General features: G+C 33.3%; 1 long non-coding RNA gene across 1 annotated transcript; it reads left to right on the plus strand.

Annotated features, from left to right (window-relative positions):
• The first annotated feature begins 4170 nt into the window (after positions 1 to 4170).
• On the plus strand, positions 4171 to 8538 carry LOC115988441. The gene is made up of 4 exons (XR_004091518.1): positions 4171 to 4632; positions 4859 to 6277; positions 6992 to 7157; positions 8000 to 8538. It is a non-coding gene; the product is annotated as an uncharacterized LOC115988441 (long non-coding RNA).
• The last annotated feature ends 3809 nt before the right edge of the window (positions 8539 to 12347 follow it).

The raw sequence follows: 12347 nt of genomic DNA on the forward strand, positions 1-12347 counted from the left end.
TCAAAATGACATAAATTACTTTAAAATGTTTGAAATGATTAAAATACCATTAATCTCGTCAAAATGACCAAAATACCCCTAAACTTATATAATGACCAAAATAAACTTGAAGCCTCCAAAGTAATTTAAAACTTTCAAATCCGTTAAAAAGAAGAAGAAGAAAATATGAGACAACGGAGGGCTTGTTGCTTCAAAATACTCTCAAATCATAATGTTACCCATTTGAAACTAGAAATCAATAACATAATAAAAATTGAGAAAGTTCTGATTCCACTCAAAATACTGACTAATTCTCATAGTTATCAAAATGTGAATCGTATTGTGAATCAATTTTTAATTTTTCTGTATCATGTGTCATAAGAAAGGTATTAGTCAATATTTACCAAACTAATAAATTCATTATAAATATATGAAAGGTATATTCATTATAAATTCATAATATATTCAACTAATAACTTCAATCATCAATTATGTAATGATATTTACCAAAAGTAAGTAAATAAATCAAATTGAAATATATTTATAACATACATATTTAAATTAATTAAAATCAGAAGTGATAATACATGATATATGAGCCAAAATAATAAATTTTTTAATCATTTTGCCTAATCAATTTTATCTAAGTCAATGTTAACAAGATGTTCATCATCTCTCAAAATTATTTCCTTATTAACTTTTTCTAACAACTACTCCAATACCCAATAATCCACTGAAAACCTTCCCACTAAACCTAATTTCACAAAGTCTAGTGGTCTCGAGACCATCTATTAAGTTTAATCGGGTTTGACCAACTTAAACTAAACTTTGACCGCGACTTTCTTTAAGTCCGACCGTTTGATTGTGACCATAATTTACCAAAATTAACTTTTCATTACACTTTTCAAATCTAACGGTTAGATTTCAAATCTAAGAATGGCACGTGATGGACATGTGTTGTGTACTTATATGGCTATATATATTCTCTCAATCTGACCATCTAATTGGTCTCAAATTTCACAAACACTAATATGTCACTATACTCTTCAATCCCAATGATCAAGATTTGAATATGATTTTCACCAAGTCCAGTGGTCTCGGGACCATCTATTAAGTTTGATCGGGTTTGACCAACTTTGACTAAATTTTGATTGCGCCTTTCTCTAAATCCAACCATTTAATTGTGATCATAATTTACTAGAATGAACCTTTCATTACACTCTTCAAATTCAACGGTTAGATTTCAAATCTAAGAATAGTACGTGATGGACATGTGTTGTGTACTTATATGGCTATATATATTCTCTCAATCAGACCATCCAATTGGTCTCAAATTTTACCAACACCAATATGTCACCATACTCTTCAATCCTAATGATCAAGATTTGAATATGAATTTCACCAAGTCTAGTGGTATTGGGATCATCTATTAAATTTAATCGGATTTGACCAACTTTGACTGCGTCTTTCTCTAAATCCAACCATTTAATTGTGACCATAATTTACCTGAATGAACCTTTCATTACACTCTTCAAATTCAACGGTTAGATTTCAAATCTAAGAATGACACGTGATGGACATGTGTTGTGTACTTATGTGGCTATATATATTCTCTCAATCTGACCATTTAATTGGTCTCAAATTTTACCAACACCAATATGTCACTCTACTCTTCAATCCTAATGATCAAGATTTGAATAAGAATTTCACCAAGTCTAGTGGTATCATGACCATCTATTAAGTTTGATCGAGTTTTACCAACTTTGACTAAACTCTGACCACGTCTTTCTCTAAATCCAACCGTTTAATTGTGACAATAATTTACCAGAATGAACCTTTCATTATACTTTTCAAATTCAACAGTTAGATTTCAAATCTAAGAATGGCACGTGATGGACATGTGTTGGACATGTGTTATGTACTTATATGGCTATTTATATTCTCTCAATCTGACTATCCAATTGGTCTTAAATTTTACCAACACTAATATGTCACCATACTCTTCAATCCTAATGATCAAAATTTGAATATGAATTTCGCCAAGTCTAGTGGTATTGAGATCATCTATTAAGTTTAATCGGATTTGACCAACTTTGACCGCTCCTTTCTCTAAATCCAACCGTTTAATTGTGACCATAATTTACCAGAATGAACCTTTCATTACACTCTTCAAATCTAACAGTTAGATTTTCAATCTAAGAATGACACGTGATGGACATGTGTTGTGTACTTATATGGTTATATATATTCTCTCAATTTGACCATCCAATTGGTCTCAAATTTTACCAACACCAATATGTCACCTTACTCTTCAATCCTAATGATCAAAATTTGAATATGAATTTCACCAAGTTTAGTGGTACCGGGACCATCTATTAAGTTTGATCGGGTTTGACCAACTTTGACTAAACTTTGACCGCATTTTTCTTTAAATCCAACCGTTTAATTGTGACCATAATTTACCAGAATGAACCATTCATTACACTCTTCAAATCCAATGGTTAGATTTCAAATCTAAGTACGGCACGTGATGGACATGTGTTGTGTACCTATATGGCTATGTTCTCTCAATCTTACCATCCAATTGGTCTCAAATTTCACCAACACCAATGTGTCACCCTACTCTTCAATCCTAATGATCAAGATTTGAATAAGAATTTCACCAAGTTTAGTGGTATCGGGATAATCTATTAAGTTTGATCAAGTTTGATCAACTTTGACTAAACTTTGATCGCGCCTTTCTCTAAATCCAACTGTTTAATTGTGACCATAATTTACCAGAATGAACCTTTCATTATACTTTTCAAATTCAACAGTTAGATTTCAAATCTAAGAATGGCACGTGATGGACATGTGTTGTGTACTTATATGGCTATATATATTCTCTCAATCTAACCATCTAATTGGTCTCAAATTTTACCAACACCAATATGTCACCATACTCTTCAATCCTAATGATCAAGATTTGGATATGAATTTCACCAAGTTTAGTGGTATCGAGACCATCTATTAGGTTTGATCGGGTTTGACCAACTTTGACTGCGCCTTTCTCTAAATCTAACCGTTTAATTGTGACCATAATTTATTAGAATTAACCATTCATTACACTCTTCAAATCCAATGGTTAGATTTCAAATCTAAGTACGGCACGTGATGGACATGTGTTGTATACCTATATGGCTATGTTCTCTCAATCTGACTATCCAATTGGTCTCAAATTTCACCAATACTAATATGTCACCATACTCTTCAATTCCAATGATCAAGATTTGAGTATGAATTTCACAAAATCCAGTGGTCTCAGGACCATCTTTTAAGTTTAACCAGGTGTTGATGCTCATTTTGGGAAGTCCGGTAGAAGGAAGAAGTCCAACAATATGGGTAGAAAAGAGTTAGTGAGTGGATAGAAAAACCATTAAGCTCAAGTGGTAGGAATAATGGATTATAAGCCTATAAAATAAACAATGGGCGTTAAGGAATCAAACGGGCCTAAAGGAGCCGGAGAGAGAAGTAGCAAACCTATGGGTAATATGTGATGTAGAAAAGTGAGTTACAGTTAGACCGGTCCCAACTTTCTTATCCAAAATATTTGGGCCCTCAGTATAGCAGGAGATAGTCCAACCCCAAAATCACAAAAGGCCCACCACACCAGGTTTGACCAACTTTAACTAAACTTTGATTGTGCCTTTCTCTAAATCCAACCGTTTGATTGTGACCACAATTTACCAAAATTAACCTTTCATTACACTTTTCAAATTCAACGGTTAGATTTAAAAAAATTAATAATAATGAAAGGAATACTTAAATAAATAAATTTAATTATCTTATTTTATTTTAAAAAATTAGAAATTCAATTTTTTTAATTTTTATGTGATTTATTATTTATTTAAATGCTGACGTGGAATTTTTAATATGCTAAATACGTTTTTTTAATATTTTTCTAATAGCCATGTCAGCATTTAGTGTGCAAATAGTACACTTCATTTGCCATGTAAGTAATTTTCGTTAGTGAAATGACGATAAGGACCAAAATAGAATGCATTTTTTATTTTAGGAAATACAAATGATAAAATAAAAAAAATAGGGACAAAAAAAATTCCCCCCCCCCCTCCCCTTTTTACCCTTCCCACACAAAATTTCCCACGCCTAACTATTTTTTTCAATCTCCCCCCCCCCCCCCCCTTCCCCCAAAATGTTTTTTTCGTTCCCGCAAAAAATTTCCCCAAAATTTTATTAGTCTCTCTTCTCACTCATTCTTACTCTCTGCTTCTCCTCTCTTCCCCAAATTTTTGGATACAATGGATTGGTTCAATTAATTATTTTTTACTAGACCCAGACCATAACTACTCACAATGGATTGGTTCAATTAATTTTTTTTTACTAAACCCAGACCATAACTCCTTCCCTTGGGTTCTGGTCATCCCAAATTTCATCCTCATCAACCTCTCTCTCTCTCTCTATATATATATATATATATATTGGTGTTTACGGTTGAGACGGGAGTAGTGGTGCATGTTTTAGGTTTTGGATTGGTGATCTTTTGTTGAGGGTTTGGGCATCTTGTGAAATTAGGGTTTCTCGATATGGCTTCCAAGCTGATCTTGAAGGAACTCAAGGATTTGCAGAAGGATCCTCCTACTTCTTGCAGCGCCGGTACTCCATTCTCTCTCTTATCTTCAATTTTGTATATGGTAGCTTTGTTTTGCTTGATCTCTGTACTTTATTTGCGTGTATATTATATATATATATATATATATATATATATATTTGCCGATTTGTTTTTTTTTTTACCAGAAGGGTAGATTCAAGGAACTCTCGATTCCATTAGTTTTGGTAGTACTTGTTTTGTTTAATAACACTTGGACTTTATCATGCGCAGGCTTTATTGCCAGGATCCATTTTAAGGTACTACTGCAACACTCACAGATGTTCACTTGCTATAGTTCCTTTTTATTTTTTTATAGTTTTTATTGGATAAAGGAGAATATTTTATTAACATACAAGAACCTGAGGCACAACCACCGACCATACAAAAACCTTACCTTTCAAAAGAGTTGTCTTTAAGAGAGTGGGCAGTACATTCCTAGAGTTAATGAATCTAAATAATTCATAGTATGTTTGCATAAATTGGGATGAAGTTGGACCACCATTATTATCTCTTAAATTTGTGGTACAAAAACTGAATTTATGATAATGGTTCAGCCGGTAAACTCTTTTTTAGTAAGATCTTTAATTTATTTTAAAATATAATTTTCCATTAAATTTATGAAATTTTAAGAAGTGCCACCTTTTCTTCTTATTATTTTTTTAAAGAGTTTTATAGTTGGCCCACACAAATGTTTTTTTGGGTGCAAACTATGAGGGGTATTCTAGTGCTGAACATATAGCACTCAAATATTTTCTAAATTTCAGTGGGAGCAATTGCCTCAACTCAATATAAGGTACTTTCACCCATGCTTTGTAATGGTTGTCTAGGTGTTGAAGTTGGGACCAAAGAATTTGTTTTTCCTGCAAAAGTTTACTCTAATTAAGGACTTTTGATAGCTTTGGATTTTTGTCCCATATAAATTGAACTTTGTGATTTGTTATGAACATCAATCATGAAGCTTTGCAATGATTTGAGGATCCTTGTCTGGAGTTGGATGGGGAGAGTGATGGTAACCTTTGAATGGAGTTGGGAGAAGCATGTTTGGGTGGATTGTTGTAGTGATACTGTCTACTTTGTGTTGACTGGACCAATGATCAGGCCATGCTACCATTCTTCTGGTTAAACTGGTAAATCTGGCTTGGTCTTCTAAATTTTAATATTCTTCTTGATTTGAGCTACTCACTGGGGTCAACGCATGGAAATTTGATGGATTAGAAATCATGAAGATGCTCTACAGATTATCAACAAAAAAAGAAAAAAAGAAAAAAAGATGCACCTACATGTCTAGGATTTGCAGGAAAAGAAAAATTCTTTTTTCTCTCAATACCTAAAACTGAAGGAAACTCTTGATCTAGTGTTACATTGGCAACCATATTCTCTCACTTTTTTTGGGTTTCTGTATTACGTCAATTGTCCATATGAGTTCTTTGTTGTATTATTGGAGCTAATGTATCTTCTTGTAAGAGGTGTAAAATTTGTGTTGCAAGAAAAAAAAATTTTAAATCTATATTCTGATATTCGTTATTTATGTGTCAAATTGGTTCTTCCCCTGGTTTTGAGGATGGAGCATTTGAGTCTACCAAGTTGGTCCGTCCAGCAGCTTCATTTTATCATGCTGTAGATGATTGCCTATATTTTGTGGATTTAGAGGTATACTTTTGGAACTTAGAAATTTCTTACTGAACTGTTATGACGTATACACAAATATTCATAACCTTTTAGATATCTCAACAATTGTATCAAGGGAAAGGATAAAAGCATATATATTCATTTTCATTAGTGAAAGCATATCAATAATTCAATTAGCCAATGTTGGTCTAGCTAAGGCAGTGCAAAGATATTACTGCCCAAAAAAGTATGTTGTAGTGTGAAGTTTGCAAATAGAACATAATTTTGAGCATGTTGATTATGCTCAGTGTCCATGTGTTTCCACTAAAAGAAGATATAAATGTCTTAAATATATTCAGTTACTGGCCTACTTATTTGTTGTTGACCATACATTTATGTAATTCTAAAGGGGTGGGTATCATAAATTGGTTTTATTTGCAGCTTTGAAACTCTTTGGATCATGGATATGACTTCAGGGTATCATAAATTGGTTTTATATTGATAACTTTCCTAATTTATCCTTTCCTTTATTTAAAAATTCAATAAACTCAATATCTCTCTTCCAATAGAGTTTCAATTAAGGAGAGTAGTTTTGAATCCATATTTAAGGTCAAACTTGTTTCTCAATCTTTCTCGTCAATGGATGCAAAACTGAAATCATAAATTAGTGAAAAGCATGTTAAGAGTTACCAGCAAATTATCTAAGTGATTGTGAATGCAAATGAGCTAAATATATATTTTCATGAGAAATTGCAGCCATATGGAGAATAGTGGGCTATGTGTGTAGAATCAAAAATTGGTTGAAGAGGCTTTTTAAGCAAAAGAACTGGCTTTTGCTGCTGTTGTGGAGCTGAAAATTTAGCTGGTAAAGTGTCAAAGCCTTCCAACATTTTGGTTTCAGGTCTCCTGGTCTTCAAAGGCTGTGAGTAGTCTCCCTTTCTTTTCCCTCCTTTTGTGTTTACTTCTATAATTCAATGTTATTGTAAATTATTCTGTATAAATCTAAAATTTTAAAGGTGTCATCAGATGCCATTTCCTTGTAAAACCATGAAGAAGCCTGACATATTCTTGTTTATTAGGATGCTTGCCTTTTAGTTCTATGTTTCCCCTAATTTTCTTACTCTTACAAATTAAACATTGCATCCAAATTTCTATTTCTCATTTTTTATTTGCAAAAGTGAACAAAATTTGCATTCATGCAAACTTATATAGGTATACTCAAACGTTAACTAATGTCGTGATTAAGTTTCACTCAAAATATATGTGAGTTGCTTTTCATGTATGGCATTTTTCTCTCAGCATTTGAAAGGTATACATGTATTGCAAACCTGTGGTATAAAGTAAACCATGAACCTGCCCCTAATCTTTCCAACAAAGAATATTCACCCCGCCTTGCCTTCCCTACATGTAGCCTTTTGAAAAGTAAAGTTTAAAAATTAGAACCTTCTTGAATTAATCTTTTTGGAGGGAAAAAATGAATCATTTAAAAAAAGAAAAGAAAAATTGAGTATATTTTTAGCTTTTGAGGTATAGTTTTGACCATTTATTATTTTCACTTTGTTGTTAAATTCCCAAAGTGGGACTCTCAATTTGGAGAGGGAGTATAAAAATCTGCATAGACCCATTATTTCATCTTTCTAAGAATTAAAATCTTTTTAAGTTAATGCTTGAGATAGTTTTTTTGTGGATGGTTTAGAGGTAACCCATGTGGTTAATTTTATACACCTTTTGGTTATAACTCTTTATCTTATACTTGTTTTGAAGGTTATGCTGAAAGTACCAGTGATAGTTTGTCTTGAAGGCACAAACGTGATCAGAAAAGAGCACGACTTCACTCTTTTGTTCAACTTCTAAGTCCAAGGTGTTTACCAGACACTATGTGAAAGAAACAAAGTTTTTATTTTTATTTTTTATAGAAGAAAAAACTAAACTCAAAGTCTGACACTTCAACTTTGGGGATTGTCAAAGTTCACATCTTTCCTGGTTGTGTTAAATTGAGGTACTTTTGATGATCTCTCTTCATTTTACCTTCTGGGTATTCCTTAATTTTGGTAAACAAGTTGTGGGTATCTTTGAAAATCAGCAACTGTTTCATGGTTTAGTTGTGGGTCTCTGTGTCTTAGAGTTTCATGGGTTTTGAATGATTTTTGGAGTTTTTGTGTGTTTTGGGTGTAACTAATTGGTGAATTGTAAAAAGTGTCTTAATTTAATTTGAGTTATGGAGTACTTTTTAAAAGGAGACTAGTTTGGAAATACTGAAAAAATTGGATATGGAATTTTAGCGGTTACTTTTCTTTTCTTTTTCTTCTTTGTCTTGTTCCTTGTTGGCTCTTGTTTTGTGTTTTGTTCATTGCAACAAGTTTTAGCTTGATTGCATATCTTCATGAGAAATTCGTTATCCTTTGATTAGTATTTGAGTGAATAGATTAGAGCTTTTATTATGTATGTGATATTGAATTTGGGTATTTTTTTCCCTTATTAGTAGTTATTGATTAAGCAATTGTTATGCTTCTGAGTATTTGTGATTGAAAATTTTTTATGTGCATAGGATTGTGCTTTGTTAGAGCATCCACAGCAGTGGAGCTAAATTTTTAGCAATTTAGCTCCACCAAAAGTTACTTTATCTATTTTACCTACACACATACTGCAGCAGTGGATCTATTTTAGCTTTCAGCATAATAAAATAATATAAAAATCACAATAAAATATTATAACTACTACAATAAAATAATATATTCTACTACCAAAAAAATATTACACCACCAACCTCAACCACCTCTACCATCAACCACAGACAACCACCACCAACAACACCACCACCACCACCACCACTACCGGCAGTCCACAGCATTAAAAAAAAAACCGCAACGAGCACAAGTCCACTGCCACAAACACAAACACACCCACAACAGATCAGAAAACATAAACACAAACCCACATCGGCGCTGGGCCTTGCAGAGAGAGGGTGGAGCTCGGTCGGCGCTGGGTAGTGAGGAGTGGTCAGCGCTGGGTTGGGCTTCGATCGGCGATCGGCGTTGGGATCGCCGATCGGCGTTGGGCAGCGAGGAGTGGTCGGCACTGGGTTGGGCTTCGATCGGCGATCGGCGTTGGGCAGCGAGGAGTGGTCGGCGCTGGGCTGGGCTTCGATCGGTGATCGGCGTTGGGCAGCGAGGAGTGGTCGGCGCTGGGCTGGGCTTCGATCAGCGATCGGTGCTGAGGAGTGGTCGCCGTTGGGCTGGGCTTCGATCGGCGATCGGCGCTGGGCAGCGAGGAGTGGTCGGCGTTGGGATGAACTTCGATCGACGATCGGCGCTGGGCAGTGAGGAGTGGTCGGCGTTGGGCTTTGGCGCAACGGATTGAGGTCGGTTTGATTAAAATGGAGGACTGGAAGAGGAAGAAAGAGGAAGAAAGAAGAGACACCGGAGAGAGAGAAAGAAAAAGAAAAAGGAAAAAATAATTTTTTAATAAAAGAGGAGAGAGGAATTTAATAAAATAATATTTTTTCTTTTAGATGTTATGAACAGTGCACATCTATTTATAGATGTGCACTGTAGCAATGGAGCTAAATTTTTTAGATTTAGTTCCACTGCTGCAGCAAGGTTTTTGGGTTTGAGGAGCTAAATTTTAGCATTATAGCATTATAGCTCCACTGCTGCAAATGTTCTTATTACCCAACAGGTACCCATGTAAAATTCAGAATGTAAATTTGAGAGAAAAATTAAAAAAAAAAAAATGTAAAATATTATTAGCGACGACAATGTCATTGCTAATATTTTATCATATCATTAGTGATGAGAAACAATATCATTGTTAATATGCAATTTTTAGTGATGACATGTTTGTGGTTACTTATATATCGTTATCTGTGACGACAAACAATATCATTGCTAATATGCAATTTTTAGTGATGACATGTTTGTGGTCACTTATATTTTGTTATCTGTGACGACAACAAGCGTCGTTGCTAGTAATGATATATCAATGACCACAAACATGTCGTCATTAATAATAATCTACTAGCGACAACAAAAAAATTTGTCACTACTAATGAGATAGTAGTGACGACATTTCGTCTTGGGGTCTCGAGTTATTTATGATGACAACTGTCACTATTAGCGACAACTTTGTTGTTGTTAATAGTATTGTATTTGCGACGACATTAATATCGTCGCTAAAAAACTTTTTTGTAACCAAATTCGTTTAACGAAAGTTAGCGACGACATTTTTCGTCGCCAATATAATTAGCGATGATATTTAAAGCATTAGTGACGACTATATGCTGTCGCTAAAGACCAAATTTCTTGTAGTGTAATATGCTAATCAGGCGTATAATTTTTATTTTCTAAAATAATACCAAAAAGCATTTGAGGAACACATATGTCATTTTTATCCACTTCAAATTTTAGTTATTTTATAAGGAAAGTGAAACAATATCTATATCTATATATATATATATATATATATAAATGATAAGTTGTGGTTGGTGTAACATAAATAATTAACATATAATTGGTTGGCATGGGTCTAATAATATGCTAATCAAGCATGTAATTTTTATTTTCTAAAATAATACCAAAAAGCATTCGAGGAACACAAGCATATTCTTTTTGTAATATATATTCTATTTCTTGTTGTGTCACACTTTATACTTCATCAACCAATTACATTATTTGCACTCTTATAAATACAAAGCTCAATTGATCCATCCATCTAACTATTTGTTCTCGTCAAGAACCTAGCAATTAGTTATGGTACTTTGCTCCTCTATTCAATTCATTTCCATGTGTCTCTCACACGTTTGGGTTACACGTTATATAATTTTCATGCTATAACATTATCTATTGTCTTAATTTCTTTTTTGTTCGAGAAGCCTGAGCTTGTTGAAGGAAAGGTTGATTGGAAGGGAAGAACAGCTGTGAAGGGCAAACATATTGGAGGAGCCAGAACTGCGTTGTTTGTACTAGGTACATAAAAACTCAACTTAATTTGTTTAGAAATATAGCTTAATGATTGTATTGTCAATGTGAAGTCTGGAATAGTTTCGTTAGCGCAATATAATTGCATTCTCTTTTTTGTTAATCTTATAAAAAGAACATCTTGTTACAAATTCTCAAAATTTGCCAAGTATTTATCAAAATTTTCTCTAGAGAGATTGATTGAACTCGAATGAGTTTGGTAATGCTTTAATTAAGGGGAGCAATCCAATTATCAAAACAATATGATGCAAATGAAATCAACAATAATATAATCAAAGAAACTAATTTCCATGATTTTAGAAAATTAAATAATATATAGGCCAAAATGGGCAAATGCCCTTTTCGCGCAAAATATAGAGCACTCTGCCCCCTTTTTCCCAAACTAATTAGGAAAATGCCCCTCTTTTGAAACTCGATTTTCTCAAAATCGAGTTTCAATGTAAAACTCGATTTGTAGAAAATCGAGTATGGAGCGATCAAACTTAAAAAAAAAAAAAAAAAAAAAAGCATGGAACTCGAGTTCCATAAAAAACGCCACTATAGGCCTCCATGAAACACAGCTATAGGTAAAAATTTTAAAAATAAAAAATAAAAATAAATTTTAAAAAAATTGCATGAAACTCGAGTTCATGGAGCTCGAGTTCTATAAAAAAACTCCACTATAGGTATTTAAAACGCCACTATAGGGCTCCTTATAGAGCAATCAGACTTTAGAAAAAAACTTGCATGTTAAAACGTTATTATAGGGTTTTAAAACACCACTATAGGGCTCCCTATGGAGTGATCAAATTTGAGAAAAAACTTGCATGTTTTAAAATGCCACCATAGGGTTTTAAAATGCCACTATAGGACTTTTAAAACGCCACTCTAGAGTTTTAAAAAATTGCATGGAACTCGAATTTTAGTAGTTTTTTTTTTTTTTTTTAATTTTTAGTTTGTTATAACTCAATTGTCCAAAAATCAAGTTTCAAGTTGAAACTCGATTTTGAGAAAATTGAGTTTCAAAACAGGGGCATTTCCTTAATTAGTTTGAGAAAGATGACAAAACGCTGTATATTTTGCGCGAAAAGGGCATTTGCCCATTTTGGCCTAATATATATCATTTGTTGGAACAATTATCTCTCATTTTAAAGATA

The sequence above is a fragment of the Quercus lobata genome, chromosome 5, assembly GCF_001633185.2.
Source record: "Quercus lobata isolate SW786 chromosome 5, ValleyOak3.0 Primary Assembly, whole genome shotgun sequence".
In the NCBI taxonomy this organism is placed as follows: Eukaryota; Viridiplantae; Streptophyta; class Magnoliopsida; order Fagales; family Fagaceae; genus Quercus; species Quercus lobata.